Consider the following 20,726-nt stretch of genomic DNA (forward strand, 5'->3'; position numbering starts at 1 on the left):
CCTCCCTTCTTGTTTTCAGTCAGCCAAAGGGACCCTCCAGCTCCACCTTGCCCTTCCTTTCTGGACAGTGAACTTAACAGACTGGCTTACAAACAATAAAATGGACCAGACTGGCACAGCACAGTGCCATACACATTTTCAGTGCCACTCATGTTACAGACCAGGAAAGTTTGCCTGCATCTGGAAAGGATGCTTCCCAAAAATGCCAGGTTTTCCATTTCCAGCTGCAAAGAGAAGCCCATCCTTGGAAACCTGCATTTCAAACATTGCAACCCTTGCTAGCCTGAGGCACAGTCCAGTATTAAACCTCAGTCAACACAGTGCTGTCACCCAATTTTCAAGCTGATCCGTGATAGATGAGCTGCATTTGAAATCAGCCAGGGTTCAAAAGGCAATTATTACATGTTACTGCCCTGCCAGGGCTCTCACGGTATTCTGTGCTCAAAAGCATTTTCCCAGAGTACAGATGGCAAACACTCACAGCCACGGCATTGGCAGTCCCACCATATTGTCACCATTGTGGACACACGCCCAGGGCTGCCGTAGATTTCAGCCTCATGCCTGTGCTGAGTATAGAGATAAATCAAGATAGTCTCCTGACTTTCACAGCCACCAGAGAGGATGTGGAGGGTGTGTGCTAGCAGCCACGGCACAGCAGCACTAGGGCAAAGCCAGGAGACTTCATGCCAGCAAGCACACGAGACTCAACACATCCTAACAAGCTATTGCTGCTGGACACTCCACCTGCTTTCCTTTTTGTTGGGATATACAACTTCTCTACCTTTCCACCAAAAAAACCCTGTCATCTAGCAAATAACCATTCTAAAATTCTTTGAAGTTGCAACACTGAAATGTACTTTGCCAGATGCAAACACCTCTGCAAACAGGGAGATGCAGCAAAGTCAACCATCAGTCCGGGAAGCGTCTTAAAAACTTCATCCATAATATTAACCCACCAGAGCATTATTTCATATTATGAAGTTACTTTTACAGTTGCACATACACTTTCATTACGAATGGGTGTTAGCTCTCTATCAAGTGATTTTAACAGCTGCCTTAATATGGCAATCATTTATTTACAACAAATTAATTACTAGTCTTCTTTTAGAATCAATGTTAGTAGTTAAGACGAGAGAAAAAATAGCCTAATTATAACATGCCAGTAATTATTTTAATTAAAGTTATTACAATATTTCCCAGGCAAAATTCTACCTTTACTCTCTCAAATGTACACATGGCTCAAAACTTGATGGTCAATGAAGACAAAAAGTGAAAAAAGTGATTTCACATCTTTCTCTTAGCATTCCTTCAGCTAAGGCATTCCTTATTACTGCTGCATTTTTCATAGCATTTGTATCAAAAGTTTTATTGACACTAATGGATTTTTTAGTGTTATCAGAACCTACATGTTTTCTTATTGAACCTTATGAAAGCCATTTTGATAAAACACAACTTTTTAAAATCTTAAAAGAAACTTTAAAAAACCCGAGAGAGAAAACAATTTGTATAAAACATGTTACAATATGAAAAATTTAAATCAAAATACAAAACTTACATAACTGGTATTTTTCTATCTTACTAAAAAGATGTTATTTTTTCTTCAGCAGTTCTTCCAACTGGAGCTTCCAGTCAGCTCTCTTCAGTGCACTAATGCCCCTGACAAACAGGTGAACAAACTAGCCCCATTGGATGCTGCTTGGCTGGGCTTGCGCTGAGTTTCTGAAGAAGGAGCTCACGTGGTTGTGGTGAGATTAGATGACATGTTTGTAAGACAAGTCACCTAATTTAAGGTACATTATGAATGGTTGATCATGAACAATACACAAACACTGCAACCCTGACTTAGCAAGATGGGCCAACAACAGAAGACAGACAGAGGAAAATAAACAACCTTTTTGTGTAACAATGACAGTAGAAAGCAGCCAAAAAAATGGCACAGCTACTCTTGGGAATACTTATTGTAACATCCTTAGTCTCCCAGTAGTTTTGAGGCAATGCCTTAGTTCCCACTCAGAGCAGTTCTCGCTTGCAGGATGAGAAGTGACCCTGGTAGACCTTCCCATGATGCTACTCTGAGTCCTCACTGCTGCACAACCCACTGCAGAGCTGCTGGATGTTCAAGGAACCCTAAGAAACTAAAAGCCGTCTTAGGAGTCAGTATTAACTTAAAGCTGGCAGAGCTGTGCTGGAAGAGTAGATGAACACTGACAGAGATGGGTGGCTCCTCAGCTTTGACTCCACTCAGTGGGGATGTCCAATTTCTCTTTGGAGGACAGGGCTTACTAACCTATGCTCCCCACTGACCGCACATCCCCAGCAAGAAAGGGATGATCTGTGCTTTGCACCCCCATGAGTGGTGGGATTTCCAGGCTGTTGCTGGGCTTGGAGCTCAGAAGAACCCAGGAGCCAGCATCCTGCCTCCCACTAGCAGCCACATCTGTACCCTGTGAGGCAGCAGCTCCTGGCACCCTGCTCCAGTTGAGCTCGGGAGCTGTCAGGTTCCTGCTGAGCTGGAAACTACATGTTCACTTTTTCTTCTTCCCTCCTTTTCCCTATTTGACAACTACACAGAAATGCTTGTCGATTGGGACTATTACACCCATGCAAGCTTAAAACAACCTTGCTCAGGCACAGACAACAGCTCTCGATGGCAACATGAACGTGACCGCAGACTAATCCACCTTGCTGTTCTGACACTTTAAATCCATCTCTGAAATCTCTGCACCACCTGCAGTCACTCCTGTTACACACCTCCGCGCAGCCAGCATTCAGCCAGGCCAACACAGGAGAGAAGCACAAAGAAAAAAAACTCCTATTTTTGGTAGATTCCTATTCCTTTGTACACTAGAATTTTTCTTTTTCAGTTTTATCATGGAAATATATTAATATTTTAGCATTAAACATAGGTCTACCGACAAATTTTAGATCTGTTTAATACACACATCCTGCAAAGAACTGGTTTGCATTTAAAGCACATTAAGTGTATCCGTGATAGGTAGAGGGACAGACTACTACCAGGAAAAAAAAAAAAGGCAGTCAATTTAAAAGCTATTTCCTCCTTGAATATTCTGTTCTCTGAAATCCCAGGTCCCTACGACCACTGAGAATGTCTGGAGCAATGAAGACTTGCCCTCAGCAGGGAAGGATCAAGTTAAGTACAATTTAAATAAACTGGACATACAAAAAAACATGGGTCCTGAGTGGATGCATCCATGGGTACTGAGGAAGCTGGCTGATGTTAGCAGAAAGCCACTCTCAACTATCTTTGGAAGATCACGAGGATCAGAGGAGATTCTTAAGGGCTGCAAGAAAGCAGAAGTCTTATTTTCAAGGAGGAGGATCCAGTAAATTACAAGCAGGTCAGCCTCACCTCCAGCCCTGGGGAAGTGATGAGCACGTAAATCTGGGAGCAATTTCCTTAACGTATGGAGTAACGGAAGGGAGTTGGGAGTGGTCAAATGGATTTATGAAGATAGAAATCACATCTGACCAACATGATAGCTTTCTGCAATGAGATGTCTGGCTCATCTCACTGACATGAGAGTGAAGTGAGTGTTATTTATCTTGACTTTAGCAAAGCTTTTGATGCTGTCTCCCATGACATCCTCATTGACAGACTGATGAAGTACAGACTAAATAAGTTCACACCTGAGTGGGAGAAATAATGAAGACAGAAGCAGGTTCTTCTCAGTGGTGGGCAGCAAAAGGATGAGGCAATGGGCACCACCTGAAATACAAGGAATTCCATCTGAATATAAGAAAATAATAATTTTCTTTCTTTTTGTTCTTTTCACTGTGAGGTTAGTCACATCTGGAAGAGGTTGCCCAGAGAGGCTGTGGCATCTCGATCCTTGAAGATACTCAAAAGCCTGGACAAGGCCCTGAGCAACCAATGCTTTTAGCAGGGGCATTTTACTAAGCAATGTCCAGGGTGCCTTTCTGTGAGCTGAGACACTTCTAAGCAGAGTAAAGAAAACATCTGCAAGAACTACAATTAGGAATAAATTCTTAATAACTTAAGGCAGAGATAATTCTAGGTCTTACAGCACAATGTTTATGTCCTACTGAAGTATGGTTTTATTTCCTGTTTATGATACACATTCTTGTACAATCTGTGTTGTCTGTAAAGGAGAGACTCCACAAAGTGCTCCACTTGCAACAGTTATAAACACGTACCCCAAAACCAGAAATTGGTCGTAAATGTTTGCTATCTCTTAGGTGCGGTTTATGAAGCATCTGACTAGGGTGGGTAAACATGTCCAATTACAGATGTTCTATTTTTAAAATATTAATTGTAAGGCACATAGTGTAAAGCATTAATTAAAATGATGCTGGTTTCCACAACAACAGTGCTTCCTTAGAAACAGCTATATTAGCAAACAAACACTGAAGAGAGACAATTTTTTTATTGCTCTGTAACATTATACTCTAAATCAAAATAGTGCTCTTCCTTTTTAACTCACAATAACATCCAAGAGCAAAGGATGAAAACTGCAAATATTTATTCATTTATGTCACTGAACTGCAGTCAACAAACTGAATTACCGAACTGACAGCATGATAATATCCCCAATAAATATGCATAAACTTATTTGGAAACTCTTGAAAGGAGATTTTCAAATGACAGCAAGTCACACATGGTCAAACTTTCAGTAAATGAATTCATAAATATCTAATGAATCAATTAAGAGATTAACTGATTTCAATGCATTAAGCACCAGCTTGGGTGCCTCCTTTCATTAAAGCCATTTTAACAACACTGCCCTTAAAAGACGGGAGTGGGGAAAAGGATTTATGCCTTTTTTAAAAACACTTTTGGGCATCAAAATGACACTTAAGCTAGCCAGAAAACAAAGGGAAATTTTCATTCTGTTTTCTGCACCCAAATTACAGAACAAAACCCCAACAAGTGTAGCCAGAAGGCTTAAAACAAAATAAAACAAAACACACTGAACTTTTTCCATACTTAAGTCTCTCGTAAACTGTCCCAATGATTTCAAAAGGAGCTGAACTAAGCCACGATAGGAAAAGCTTAAAATTAGTAAGTCAGTCAAATGGATTCTAATAAGAAATAACATTAACAATCCCATCTTAGAAAATCTGAAGCCAATGCACATCTCTCTACAGGTGCTTGATGTATGCCAAAGGAAAAGAACTCTACAGGAAAAAGCTACCAAGGTTTTCCCCAAAGCCTCCTGCTGGGTTTTGTAGCCTTAAAAGTAAAAATGGCTTTTACCTAGCTTGTCCCCAGCTTGCCAAACAGAGAGTCGCTGGGGTCCGCTTGCTATCTTGTGATTGCCTTCACTCAGGGATTCTCTGTCTTTGTCTTTGCTACCTTCCAGCAAAGCCAGCACAACTGTTTTCACCGCCTTCTATTGGCCAAACTTTCTACCATGCTATTTGCTTAGCCTAGCAAACCCACGGGCTCCCAGGAGGCCAGATTCGGAAGGAAAGTTCAAACGTTGCAAGTCATTGGAGGAGCAAGGCACCTCTGCTCCATACTTTGACAGGTCCAGATAATCTGCAGGGGAGAAGTAGAGTAACTACTGCTGACCAGCTTTTCTCGAAAGACATGGGGGGAATCAACCGTGGAGATAATCTCTCCACATAATTAAAGGTGCTACACCATGGGATCATGTAGTTCATGCCTTGTAAAAACGAGCACCATCACAATTTTCAGCTTCACAGAAACAAAAATATCTTTAAAATTCAAGGACGTATAGCACTGATAGCAGATAAATTCCTTTTAAATACCCTAAACAATCTGGATTTACATTTGGGCCCCTCACCACAAGAAGGATGTTGAGGCTCTGGAGCGAGTCCAGAGAAGAGCAACAAAGCTGGTGAAGGGGCTGGAGAACAGGCCTTATGAGGAGCGGCTGAGAGAGCTGGGGTTGTTTAGCCTGGAGAAGAGGAGGCTGAGGGGAGACCTCATTGCTCTCTACAACTACCTGAAAGGAGGTTGTGGAGAGGAGGGTGCTGGCCTCTTCTCCCAGGTGACAGGGGACAGGACAAGAGGGAATGGCCTCAAGCTCCGCCAGGAGAGATTTAGGCTGGACATTAGGAAAAAAAATTTCACAGAAAGGGTCATTGGGCACTGGCAGAGGCTGCCCAGGGAGGTGGTTGAGTCACCTTCCCTGGAGGTGTTGAAGGCACGGGTGGACGAGGTGCTCAGGGGCATGGTTTAGTGTTTGATAGGAATGGTTGGTCTCAATGATCCAGTGGGTCTCTTCCAACCTGGTTATTGTATGATTCTATGATTCAAGGCTACAAGTTTAATTTCTAGTTCTGTTTAACACTGAAGAGAAGCTCCTTTAGGCACCAAGCCTAAAACAGGTGGCCCATCACATACTTGCCCTCAGTAATTACCTCTGAGTGCTGGCAAGCACTGTTTATTCACTGCTGCTTATGGCTCTTCTTCTCATAGTGGGAAAGGGCTGATGGGAAGGAAGCAATTTTTCTATTTTTTTTTTCATAGTTCTTTCTGGTCATAAGTCCAGACTGTTTTAAAAGTTGTTGTTAGTATATTCCCTCCTGGGGTTTCACAACTTTCTCTTAAGATGTCTTTCACCTTTCTCCACAAAAATGGGCATTCTTACCCAGTAAGCCTTATAAATTTGACCATTTGGGTTAAATCCACGTAAAAAGCTAATTCCTAGAAAATTTTTCTGTTTCTTCATGTAAACTTATTTCTCTGTTTATTTCACTTGTGGTCTCTTCATTTCATTTAATTACATTTATAAACATGAAAAATAGATACATATAAAAATATAAAAATATATATGCAAAATGATATGCACAAAAATTAATGCTGAAAAGAACACCAGAGGAAATAATATCAGGAAGCTATAAAACCAGAGGGGATATACATAAGTACCTTAAGGGAAAAAATACAATTAGGCAACCTATGTAAAGGAGCCAATAATGCAATAATGAGTTACTTTGATCTTTTAATCTCACCTGAAACAATTTTTTTCTAGTAGCATTCTTTAAATCATAGTTCCATTCATAAGAAATTCAAATGTCCAGATAATTAATAAAAATACTACTTAGTATGGTGTATTTATGCATGACTACATAAAGTAATCAAGATTCAACACTATAGCAAAGAGAAGAAATTAAGTGTAAAAGTATTTTCCCTTACAACACCAAACGGAAGTCACACTCAGTTAATTAAATATTTTGCTACACTGATAGAAGCCGAATCCATTTTTTTTTTTCAAGTTTTGCTTTCATTGCTGCTTGTAAATTACCATGCTTTTTTGGGTCTGATCATGAAAAATGACACAAGAAGTTCGTATTCACATAACACTGTTAATAAAATGCTGTTTGCTGTTTTACAAGTTGTTTGTAATGAAAATTTAAGCTTTCTCAAAAGGTGAAAAATACAACCAGCCAACCTCTATGTGCATGTCCCATGAGGACATGCATCCTCAGTAGAAACAAATTTCACTAGCCTTGTTCAGCATGCTGTAATGATACGTGGTAAAACCGTGATATGCACCAAAAGCTTACAGGCTTGTTAATCAGTTACAAGATACAACAGAATATGCTCTCCACCCAAATTTTCCAAACATCATTTAGATAGCTTCCCTTTTTGAACGGGGGCTCGATGCTTCATGTTCAATCCACGCACACCATTTTCTCTTTCCTTCCTAAATTCTAAACATTTTTCTTACATTTACTTCTTCTGAGATTCAGTAGTGACAGCTTCTTCCTTACACTCCTACATACACTTTGCACAAGCTGTTAAACATAATTAGTCCACGCTCCTCTTTCATATCAGTCACCATCGGCCAAAAAATTTTCCGCAGAATCTGGTACGCAAGAATCCAACTGACTTCACAGTTGCAAAAGCTCAACAGCAGCCAGACTAATAAATTAAAGAGAGAAGTGTTGATAAGACATACGCAACCATGCAGTTGGATGGAAGGCTGTTTTTCCTTTGCTCTGAAGGAATGTAATAAACTGACCCTAAAGAAACCACAGTTCTGACCCTCACCACCCAGCTTCTAACATGTGCAAACACTGCTCGGCAGCCAAGCTAAAGAAAGATTTTGTGGACTGTGGTCATGCAAATCCTCCAAAAGGCCACAAGAAGTGTTCACTAGGTGAAGACAGGTCCCAGGTGCCTAGTAGGGGAGGGTTATGAATACAGCAGTTGGAAGACAGGTTGAGCATGTTCAGGGTAAATTCTTTATGCTGCCTTTAATTACCATAAGGGCATCACATATTAGCATATAACAACAAGAATATTGCCTGGTATCACTTAGTTGTTGCCCTCTGCAGAACACAGTAATCTAGGTTAGCTCAAAGAACACCATGAGCAAGAGCGCTGGCTGAGCTCTTTACCTAAGTAAAGAGATTACTTACTGACCCTGAGCATAAACGTACTCTCCAAACTTCATGACAAGTCTTAACTACAAATTCCACCTTACCATTCAAAGACAGCAGGTAAAAACTTGAAAAAATTCACAAGTTAGAATTACCTAGCAAAGCAGAGAAGTTAATATAAGTAAATTCACCACCATCACTCCAAAAAAGACAAAATTATACCCTGGTAATTCTTTCTTCTGCAGTTAACAAATGTATCTTTTAGTTGTGAACAGCAACAAGCAGTTTTAACATCACAATCTAAAATCAATGTCATTTTAAAAAAAAAAATAAAAATAAAATATTACCGGTAGAGATATCAGGAAGAATAAAAAACTCACATTGGAAAACTGACAGATTCTGGGAGATGAAATAATTCATTTCTGAATGCCCTTCCTTCACCATGTGTTAGGACCACATGGCATGAGGAAAAAATCAACATGTGCAGGATCTGAAAGCTGTGTCAAAGAACAGAAGAAACCGGTGGGTAATAAAGAATTAACCTATTATGCAAGTGCTGATTTCTGCATATGTTTAAATCTAGAGGCATGCTACCTCTTCCCGCAGAGCTTTCTGCTGAGTACAGGGTCCAGGGGGAAAATGGCTTAACCGCCAGTAATGATGCAGTGTGAGGAGCCTGTCTGGGATGTACTTAATGCTGTCCTCCATGCTGAGGGTGCATTTCCAGGAATAAAGAGTTAGTCACTGTGCCTCCCTCCACCACTCATCTTTTCATCTTCTGCATATCTTGCTCTGCACAGACAGGCATTCACACCTACAGGATGCTGCTAAGTCATGTAGGGACAGGGCATACTGAAAGCTACTCTTGTACAGAAAACTTCTGCAAATACAGTGGACATCCCACTGGGACTCCTTTCTTTATACGGATTTATACAGGAGGTGAGCTGGATGTCTCAGGTGGTTTTGCTACACCCTGTTCCTGAATAGAAGCACCACTCTGCTTCTGAACACCCTGATTTTTCTCGTGCATGCTAGAAAGAGGCAGAAAGCATTTTATTACTTCCTTTGCATATAGGCCCAATAGAGGCATAATAAAACAGATAAATGATTAAAAATGTAGTTTATTTACAACATCTTTTTTTTAAATAAATTTATCTGTGGAATTGTAATTTACACTGGATGCTGTAAACAATTCTTGTTAGCTCACTTCCAAAGCTCATGCAAGAATGGGATAAGATCACGTGCAGCTATCCAGTGAAGCAAAGGAATGAGTCATCAGTCTGCAAGCTGAACAACAGACAGAATCATAGATTCATACCAAAGAAAGCACAGTAATGAATGAAACACTAGTTTCTAAATTACACCTCTGGAGAAAGCAGTCTAGGACAGCAACTCATAAACATACCTAACTAGCCTAGCAGTAAAAAGTATATAGGGAATCCTACATGCCATTTAGAGAAAAATTCCATGGAATTCAACGGGGGTGATTTTCCCTGAAAAATGTTTGAAACAGCTGAAGGAATCCCAGCACCATACTAACTTGATCGACTCTTGTGACTTACGCTCTTACAGGTTCACATAAATAGTATAGATTAGAAAAATGTAATTTTAAAATAAAATAAGTAATTTTAATTAATTTATAGTTAACTCTATTGGTTTTATTCCTACTGAGACTAGTACAATTTTCCTCAAGCAAGGAAAAAAAAGACAATAGTGAAAACACTCTCTCATCTTGTATTCAAGCAGTTCTTCTTCGACTAAACCAAGACAGCAGTCTGTCATAAAATGAGAGTACTTCCCACAAACCACACTGACAAAAAAGGCTCAAATTCTGTTTGCAGTTTTGCTGGTCTAAATGCAAATATTCTAGGTAATAAGTTTAGATTTCTACCAAAGTAACTGAAAGTAAAACATGTCCCCAGAGATTTACATCCTGATTAGTGATGATAAGCTGAGATAGCACAGTCCCAGCTGCTCAGTATTACACAAAGAAAGAGGTGGGCAGGTTCAGAGAAAGCTGCACATATTGGTTTCACTCCTATTCACAATTTACCCCTACTATTTCACTCACCCACTCGCTCTTCACCAAAGCATGAAATGCCAGTTGCTTCGATTTAAGCTGTTCAATATTCAGCTACTGCCACCACAAATTACTAAATAAATTAAGAGAACACCACCATTCCACAAAGCAACCCCCAAACACCTTGCCAGCCCAATGTATTTTCAGCTGGTTTGCTCTCCTGAACTCTACTGCCTTGCATCCACGTAACCAGCCACAGCACCTGCACCAAGTCAAGACCACTTCCCTGCCTTAAGGCAGCACACCCTTCACTGAATCTTGCTATGGGTGCAAGAGTACTTTCCCCTCAAACCTTCAGCTGCACCTATACCTCGCTTTATGTGGCATCCCATGAATTATCCCTTTAGTTACTGAATGCTACAGAAATCATGGTTACACTCTCCTGGGAACCCTTATCCACAGCCAGTGCACACTTGCCTGAGCTTAGCTTAGCCTAACCCTCAGCAGGAAGGAGAGCCTGGGAATAGCTCCTTCAGCTTCGCTCTTTAGGAAACTTCCCTACCTGGTGACTCTGCTGGTTCAGATGCAAGATTCACAGGTTTCATTTCGGTGGTTCTCTTCCTACTAACAGTTATTTTAGCCTAGACATGCTGCAACATACTGTGTACTGACTGCATCAGTCTCGGCAGGGTGAACATTTTCAAAGCATACAACTGAGAAGGTGAGGACCTCATCAAGAAAAGTAATACCAACAACATATTAAGAGGACAAGCACTCAGAATAGGGCAGTACAGAACAATACGCCATTTAAGGACTTCCAGCATACACAGCATGTCACAAAGAGGGAATACTACTAAATTTTTTTATTGATACCTCCAAACTTATGCTTCAGCAGCTTAACAGGAAGATAATTGTGAAGGCTATGAAGACTCCTTCCCTTCTGCTGCAATTTACAGCTCCTTCACTTACTGATTGTTTTTAAGGTAGCTCAGCTTCCATGTCTGTTTCACAGCTTCTAATTAACTTATTTATCACTTTGAGTATTTACAGCTTGGGAGTAGAAAAAAGCAAAGTGATAGTGATGAGCAGAAGGAACAAAAACTGGCTGTGCAGGATACTCCCTCCAGGAGCTGGACCAACTCACCTGTGGGCAGGATGGAAAACAGCTTGGGGATGTCTCTTTATTGATCATGAAAACAAAAAGGCTGTGAAAGACCCACCAGGCTGCAGCAGTATCACACCTACCACACAATGACCTAGAGCACCCGTGCCACATACAATTAAATTCTGTCAAGCCACTACTGACCACACCTAGTGCACAGCACATGGTACGCTTTAATTTTGCATAAGCAAAATACCAATAGCCCCTGGAGAGACTTGGATATAATTCCACTGCAAAAATATGTTCACTGTACTAGAAGAAAAGCGGCAACAGTGAATAATAATTATTGTCAGCTCTTCAAAAATTTTCATACCTATAAAAAATGTCTTAGAAAAAACAGCTCCTCTTCCCCAACAGGAACACTCGAAAATGTATTTTTCTGAAAGGGAAGACCATTTCAGATTGCAGACGTTAACTCTACATTTCCTTTCTAACCTATTCTGATTCTGGAAGTACAAGAAACAAGAAATCAGTATGTAAAACTGCAGCTCAAATATTTTCAGCAGCCCTGCAAAATCCTCTTGCACACATTCTCGTGAGTTAAAAACTAGATCCACTCTTAGGCACACCACGTACCTCACGGCAATAGCGTAGATTTATGCTTCTGCTCTCTGGGAAGTCAGTGCTATGTAAAAGGATATGACTGGCTTTACAGGTCCAGGTAAAATCTATTACCCTGCAGCAGACGGAAAATGGAAAACAGATCTAGCAGCCTAGACACACAGAGCTATGAGGAGTTGAGAGGTAAGATACACCATCACTGATTTATACAGTTTAAATAGCACAGTCAATGCCTTTCTTCCCCATTTGACAACTTTTCTTTTTGCTTTACATTTTCCTTCTTTTCAGCCCATCGGAAACCTCACTCAGAAGGGAGATGTCACATTTTCCCTGGAAAGAAACTGGTTTATGACACATTGTATAATTCCAGAAATACATGATGCGTTAATTTGACACAATGCTATCAACAAGACCTTAATTTCTAGAATCTTCTTTTCTAGATACAATCAACCATTTCTCTGCCATCTAATTTGTATCACTTTAAGAGGGAGAGTTTCTTCCCACCCACCCCAAGGTCCTTCACATAGAAAAATCCCAAGCCTCCAGCAGAAGGTCCACTTGAGATTCATCTTGAATATACTGTATTTTCATTCAACCAATTGACTACTAGTGACCTGCTTTTCTCAGCCAACACTTTGTATTTTAATTCCTACCTTTTCTTGACTACTTTACCCCCATCTTTTTCTGTGCAATTTTTCCCCCTACTCTTGTGTTCCCATTAACTCTTCCCTTTCACCTCAGTTTTGCTCTCCAGACCCGTGGATCCCTCTTATTCTATACCACCAGACTACCATAAATGCTATGAGTTAATTCAAACTTTGCACAGGAGTACAGCAATTATTTATGTGTGACACTCTACAACTCTAGCAGTGCTGTCTGGCGATTGTTCGGGTAGAACCCTAAAACTTAAGGGGGGTGTTTTCTGTACAATAGATGTGCTTCTGCTATATAAACTTTATGCACTCCTTCCTTCTGTAGAGTTACAGCTGCTTCTCTTTCAATGTGAAAAAGCAGGGACAGAGAGAGATAGGATATCTGGATACACTGAGAAGCTTTATAATGTCTAACTGCAGTCTGTGAGTCAGAGAACTGTAAGAGCTCCACCTGCTCACAATATCTTCATCTTCACAATAGACCTCACTGAGTTAAATATTACATATACATTGAAAAAGGAGAGTAATTGTTGTCTGAGCCAGTATTAAAATGCAGCAGACCCCTTGGTTTTCTGCTTCCCCTAATACTGAGCTACCCTTGCAGTGACCTAAGATGAGGGGACAGCTGAGTAGGAAGGAATGGCAACACAGCACGGTCAATGCCACCACAGGCAGTACTGTCACCCCCTGATCACAGAATCATAGAATGGTTTGGTTTGGAAGGGACATTAAAGATCATTCAGTTCCAACTCTCCTGCCATGCGCACGGATACCTTCCACTAGACCAGGTTGACCAAAGCCTCATCCAGCCTGGGCTTGAAAACCTCTAGGGATGGGGTATCCAGCATCTCTGGATTTCCCTTATCTCCCTCTTTTTCTCACCCTTCAACTCCAATTGTGCATACACATAAATCAAACAACCTGATACTCTGTTTTTTTCACAGAATGTCTAAGAGTTACTCCCTGGCTTCAGGGTTTGATAGTATATAGAAAAACGGGAATGGACCCCAAAAACCAGAAACCCACCCCAAACAACAGACCTTGTTGACATCAATCTCACCTCTCTAAATCAGCCCTAAATTAAAATATCACAAGGAAAGGCTGCTTCACTGAGATAACAAATAGTGGTAATTTTTTTCATAGCCTTCAGTACACAGCCATTTGCAATCATGAAAGACAATTACAAAATGTTACTCTGACTCTATGCATCACCAAACCAAAACAGTGCACCTACTGTTCCAGCATACTCCCTTTGCACTGCTCTCTGTGATTCTGCAGAGACATCTGGGAAAAACACAAACCGATACTTATGGAGAGGGAATCTAAGATTATATTTTCTCCTACTGTTTTTTGTTAATCCCTTTATGGTTTCACCATCGAAAATCAGAGTACCATTCACTGTCATGAAGTTGCATACCCTCAGACATTAAGGGAAACCAAAGGTCTCCTTTCTGGACCAAATTCCTTAGATGGGGATATCGCCCAAGTGAAAGCAGCCTGGCTGAGCTGTAAGAGGTCTGGAGGTAAGGGATGGTATAGAAATCCTATGATTTGTAGATCCAAGTTCAGTAAAGCAAAGTCAGATGCTGGTAGCCGCTGAGGACACCTGAGGAGTTGCTCCATGGCATCGCACAAGTGGGACAAGGCTGACCTTACTTTTCCTTCCCACATGCCTGGGCAAGCAGCCCAGCTAAATTCACACAGCGCTGGCATGGAGGCTCACTCTGAATGTGCTCTTTACACCATACACATCGGCCAATTCGACCAAAAATACCCCTCAATTCTGCCTAGCACCAAACAAATGAATGGAGCTGAAGGACCCCTGCCAGGTTGGAGAAAATGGCTGTGACAGAGGAAGGAAGGCTGAAAGGTGTGTTTTCACAGGCTCACAGAGATTCTTAGCTATGCCTTTATCACTCACTATTGTTTTTCTGCTAAATCTGCGTAACCCTTTGCACAACAAGGTATGTTTCACACAAAATTTTTAAAAATTATTTCTAAAAAAAAAAGAAAGAAAAATCATTTTACAGATTAGATTGGTAAAGCTGTCAAGCCTAAAAAAACATCAGATTATAGATTTTACTCCAGCCTACTCCATTACATACCTCAAGTACAAATTTATTACAGGAAAACGTTACCTAAGAAAATTTATTATGCTTTTAGGGGTTTATTTGTTAACTTATTTAATTAAAAACTTATCAGTCTATATAATTTATTATGGCATGACTATTGTTAATGAAGCTCACAAAAAATACTGTTGGATAAATTCCTCCAAAGGAGATGAAGCAGAGCAGAATGAGGGATTATGTTCTCAAACTTCTGAGGCAAAGATGCCTGAAATAAATGCAAGTTTTGAGTGTTTGGAGCAGAGGGTGTATTCATTGTAATTATTTCAGACTGCACGCTGACTGCAAAAGATTAACATAAATAGGAGTTGTTATTGCAGATGTTTCTATTCTTGCTAGGAAATCCCTTGAATATAGGAAGTACAGAACAAAAAATGTGAAGATGCTGTACTACAGCATCGCAACTTTTGTTCTTTTGGGGTTTTTTTTCTGTTCTGGATATATCACAAGATGTTAATCTTCAGGCCTTGAAGGAAAAACACTCCTCTCCTGTAACACGACAAAACATCTAGAAGTAACTTGACTGTTCAGCAGGAAGTGTTTTGTTACATACTCTTCTGCTTTCCAGAAGTGCCCTTAGACTGCATGGTCTTAGATTGAGCTTATGCCCAGAAGCCTACATGGCCTGCAGCTAGAACCATAGTCAGTACAGAAAAAGTCATAGTAATTAACAGCTTTTAAGATCCTTGCTCCTCCATTCACAACAGCAAATTGGACACATAAATAATTCACATGTAATTTTTTCAACTCCCTTTCTACATTAAGCAATGGAAAAAATTCCATTCAGTCTGGAGAATAATATAAAAAACCTCTTCCTACGGAAAATTTTCCAAAAAACAGAAGTAGGTAAAACTGTCTAACAACAGTACTGGAGGTGTGTATAACACATCTCATCACCTCTTCTTCACTTCCTCACTTCTTGTAGTTGGCTTTCTTGTCTAAGTAGGATCACAGTGCACAGAAACCAAGAAGAAAAGTAAATGGTTCAGGTTGGGGTTTTTTTGGCTGTAACTTCAATCTACTCAGGTCCACCACCACGACACTTTTTTGAAGAAGAAGTATACAGCTGTTCAAGCGCTTCAGTTATTTGCAGACTATCTGTATTAAGTATCTCCTTTTACGCTACATTTTGCAGTTGCAAATGGCAAGGCAGTCAGCTCCACCACCATGGGCCAGACCCCAGAGCTTCACTCCACTTGCTAAAGGGGTACAAGCACCTTCCCCTTACACTCCTCAGCCCTGTGTTTCCTCTGCACTGGATGGTGCTAGGAATATGTCAGTCCTAAACGCACTTTTCTTTGCTGAGGAAGGACAACATCTTCTGCTCACAGGACTTGTCGTGCCACAGAGCCAGCAACCACCAAAGTGGGGCCAGGACTCTGGGCACCTCTGTTGACCACCCCTGCCAGGAGATGGGCCTGGCTCCTTCCCAAAAGAGCCATGGAGGAGGATGGTCACATCATGACCAGTGGCTTGAACACTGCCAGGAAATCCAAGTCCATAGAGCACATCTGCCCCGCAGCGCAGACATTGCTACAGTGCCTAGCTAAGACAGTTTTAGTAGCAAACTCCACTGCCAACACATCACATCTCCTACTTCAAATCTGTCCTCTTTTTCAATGTTACGAAACAGTATCATCAACTGTAGCTCAGGTACAGCTTTAAAGTAAAATGTCCTAGCACAAAATCAACAACCCTGTCTAACATTTACAGAGCGACTTTCAGTGAAGTGGATCTCATGGGATTTTTTAAGTCTTTCCAAGCCAATTTTATAAATGCCACAGGTCTTCGCAAGCATAGCTAAGGGCAGAGTTTGGGTGTCTGTGTATATGATTTCTTCTAATCGCTGCCAGCTGCAAGGGGTCAAACTCAGAGCACAGAAGCAATTCTACATAACAATGTCACAGAGGAAAGAAAGCATGGTCTGTGGCAGTGGCAGAGGGAATTCGCCACAAGCACAGTCACTGGGGTTTGAAAATGAGGAAACAAGCCAAAAAATAAGATAGAAATGCTATTTCCCTAACACAGAACAGTAGGGTTGCATCAGAAATTTTACCATACTTGCAGAGGGGAGCAGGGGATTTATGAGCACAATTACAAATTCTGCAAATCCTCTCAGAAGGACTTGCAGAAGTCCTTGAACAGCTGAAGCAAGATCCCAATCTCCCCAAACTAACTGCATAACAGGGCTCAGCAGGAATGAAATGCATTGTACAACTGTCACTTCTATCATTTTGAGCAGAATTTTACTTTAGTAGCCTGTCAGATGACAGGGTAGATATGAATTCAATAGAAAACATTTAAGTCTCGGAAATAGTTATTTCAGGTATTTTTATATTGCAAGTTAGGAACAATACTTCACTTCCCATTTGGACACATGCTGTGTTCAAATCAGTATGAATAACACCCATTCTTAAGGTGTTTTCATTGTGATTTTGCATGTCTATCAGAACCTGCGACAGCATGCACATTATGGATGTAAGTCTACTATGTCTTACACGCACCCTAATCAAAACAACATCAGTCAGCTCAGATTTAAGCAGGTTTACCTCAAGTCTTTCAACGTGAGTTATTCTCAAGAAAAAATACCAACCATAAAACAAAACTAACAAACTCACAATATTGATGTTTCCAAAACAAATAGCAATGTAATCACTAATAGGAACACATCTGCACAACGCTGGTCTCAGATCTGAACCCACATACATTCCTATGGCTCCTTCTCTTGGTAAGATTCCAGCTCCATCTCTAGCAGATCTATCCATCAGCTCCGGCAGGGCTACAGGAGGACCAGCTCCAAGCACCCGCACTGAAAGTCTTCTGCTGCCCTGCTTCATGTCACCTTTAGCCCATACGAGGCATTAAGTTGGTGCATGGGAAGTCTTATGTAACTGACATCTCTAAGGAAGGGGAAAACATAACTTTCAAAATGCAGCAGCAATGAAAAGGGAAGACAAACAGTAAGATGAAAAGAAAACAGTAAAAAGTGTAGGGACTGTAAACATTCTCATTAGTATCCAAATATTTGCAAGAAACATTACAGAAAGTTTACTTCTTGTTAACTTGCCAGACTGCTGTGCTATAATAAGACATTTCTCCTCCACCCTTGACTGGGAAATGCAGAGGTGCTGTACGTGTTTAAGCCTTTTGAAGACTTGTCTAATCTATCACTTGAGAACACCTTGCCTTCTCATTCAGAATGACCATTTTCCCCTGAGTAAGGAAAGACCTATCCTGCCTCGCATTTCAGACCTCCAAAGCTGACTCACATCTCCTAAAACTCTTAGTTGTGCCAACATCTCTAATGGATTTTGTCCTTTAGACATCACTTTGGTTCAGAGAAAAATTAGAATAAGGTCTTAAAAGTTCTGGGGAAGAAATAAAAAAAAAAAGGGGGGGGAAACGCCTGGCAAGTTAGAGATTTTAAACCTACATTGCAGAATGCCACGTGGGACTCCCCTGTTGCTGAGAACATTGAAATCTCACCTACCTGCCCTATTCTAAGCCATGCCACTCACTAAGATAAAAGAATTCTCAGTAAGGTTTTGAAGAAGGCCTCCTGAAGTCTTGAATCGCAACCTTGAAGGCCTTATGCAAACAACAGCAATTAAAAACATCTTTGACTCACACTGACAATATTAATGTTAAAAAAATCAAATAGCAGTAATTAAGAGCACAGTAAGCCAAAAAGGATAACTAAGTTTGGCAGCAGCAGGTACTGAAAACTTGTCATCATTCCTCTTACATCCTGGACCAGCCATCCATCCTATTCAAAAAACCTCCTCTTTTGTAGAAAAGCCCAGCTCTTTAACAGACTTTAAAGATGACAATTCCTGAAAGAAGCCCAATTCTGCTGATAGCTGTGAGCCCTTCACACAGATGGCCAGAGACAAAGTTCCTGCCCGAGATGCCTCCCTGAATGGATTAGGAGCTCCAGGGCTTGCCCTTTGTACCAGTATCTGTGTCTCAGCCCTAACAAAACCTCACATCCTGTGCAAACTCAGTGCCCATTTTCTTTGGGCCCAGGAAAACACCTCCATCAGGGTCACCAAGAAAGTACATGTAGGCTTAGTGAGGATATGCTTTAGCATTAGCAGGATGTTTTTTTCTTTTACCTCTCACCAGAAGTACAAGGCACCTGACTTTCAGCCCAGCATTTTCTTTACTTCTTATCACAGTCATTGAATAGTAATATTCTCCTTATCGCATCTGAGGAACACAGTGTTCCTCTCTAATCTGAAAAAGTATAGGCTATAGCACAGGAAGGAGCATTCAAAGTGTTTACACAGATGGGCTAGCCCCCTTTCCTCCATTCTGGAGTGAATAAGATGAAAAGGATATCATTTCACATTTTTTAATATATATATTGAATTTGCTTTGGAAGTGAAGACACTGAGAACTTGCTTTTAATTTCCTTTTTCCAGATTCATTCTTTATTTAATAAGAACTATAAAAATTATTTTGTAGAAGTCATATATTCAAGACTAATAAAATCCAAGTGCAAAATATTTTCAGAGGCTGCTTAGGTACAATTATTAAGTTGTCAAATAAAATCATCTAGTCTAAGCTATAGTGAAGAAGGAATAAATTTTATAGCTAATGTCTCAGAACAAAAGGGAACTGTTTGCAGGAGCAACCCTTCTGTCCAAGTTGCCACTACATAACTCCAGGAGCAGTCAGGTATACAGGTGAAAACAGCGGACCGGAGTAAATCAATGTTAATAAGAAGTCCACATCTCATCAACCTCCAATTTTCAGTATCACAATCTTTTCACCTCTGCTCATATCAACTGACCACAACAGGCTCAGTATCTGTAATTAAAAACAAACATGTTTGTTTTTTTTTTTTCTAGTTGGCAATAGTGAAGTGCAATTCCCTGATAGCTGATCCTTAGAAATTAAATCTTTCTCTGTCAGCTGTGGTATTTAAGTTACTAAAAAGTTACCTTGTCAGTGCCTTTTACCTTTAACTCACTGCTCCAAAATGAAGAAAGTATAAGAGAGTCAGAAAAGCTGAGACTGCAGAGCTCCACTAGCTCTTGCATACACACATCACATCTGCAACCACAAAAATATAATTTCTGCTTAAATACAGGTATTTATTGGAATCAATAGACTAATCAACCTCTTGCCTTAAATAGAAGAAAGGTAACAACATTCTTTAAAAAAAATAAATTAAGGAAACTGTGGATGCATAGGAAACTAAGAAGGCTACTTGGAGCAGCCAAGTGAATGGAAGAACACACGTAGTCACAGAATCAATCCCTAGCTCCCCACTGCTTTGCATTAATGAAGCACTACTCTGCAAGCCTGACAGTATGACATTTTAGTCTCCCTTTGCAGAAGCCTGGAGTGATTACTCAGGATTCAAAGCTGCACTCCACAGCTTCTAAAATCAGAATTTAAAACTAGCAGGTTTAGCCCACGTGATTAAAATTGTTTCATTAAAACAACAACCAAGACCAGTAACTCCAGTCAAGTCCTTTTGGGAAGCCCACAGAAGACCAGAGCTTACCTGCCTTGACACTCCATAGCAGGAGGAAAACAAAGGACCTGTGAAACCTGCAGTGTCCTCATTCACCTCGTGTTTTGCTAATGATTTCTCAGCTAACTCAAACATCCATAAACTTTTCAAAGCAATTTACTTCTCATCAAAGCATTGCTTGCCAAATCATGCACACCACAATGAAAAACATACTGAGACAGTGCGTGGAGCTGAGACGGTATGGAGAGAGTTTCTCTCAAGGAAGGCTAGTTTCTTCTTTGGAGAAGGGACAGAATTGGTAGAAGTATGTGGTGTGGAGATACAGCCACCCAAAAAGTCCAAAATATAATGGCATTTTAATAGAAAGTAATCCTGAAATTAAAAT

At 40.5% G+C, this 20,726-nt stretch overlaps 1 protein-coding gene across 6 annotated transcripts in view; it reads right to left on the bottom strand.

Moving 5' to 3' along the window:
- LRRC3B (leucine rich repeat containing 3B) overlaps positions 1 to 20,726 on the bottom strand; it is a 44,265-nt gene that overhangs the window by 15,594 nt on the left and 7,945 nt on the right. The window contains exon 1 of one of the 6 annotated variants that reach the window (XM_069859064.1): positions 17,563 to 17,580. The exons of 4 other annotated variants lie outside the window; for them this stretch is intronic. The gene's annotated coding sequence lies outside the window, so the exon portion shown is untranslated. Of the gene's footprint in view, positions 1 to 3,648; positions 3,712 to 17,562; positions 17,581 to 20,726 lie in introns of those variants that run through there. One more of the 6 variants, XM_069859062.1, reaches the window with a different exon arrangement.

This window comes from Phaenicophaeus curvirostris, chromosome 6, assembly GCF_032191515.1.
Source record: "Phaenicophaeus curvirostris isolate KB17595 chromosome 6, BPBGC_Pcur_1.0, whole genome shotgun sequence".
Classification (NCBI taxonomy): domain Eukaryota; kingdom Metazoa; phylum Chordata; class Aves; order Cuculiformes; family Cuculidae; genus Phaenicophaeus; species Phaenicophaeus curvirostris.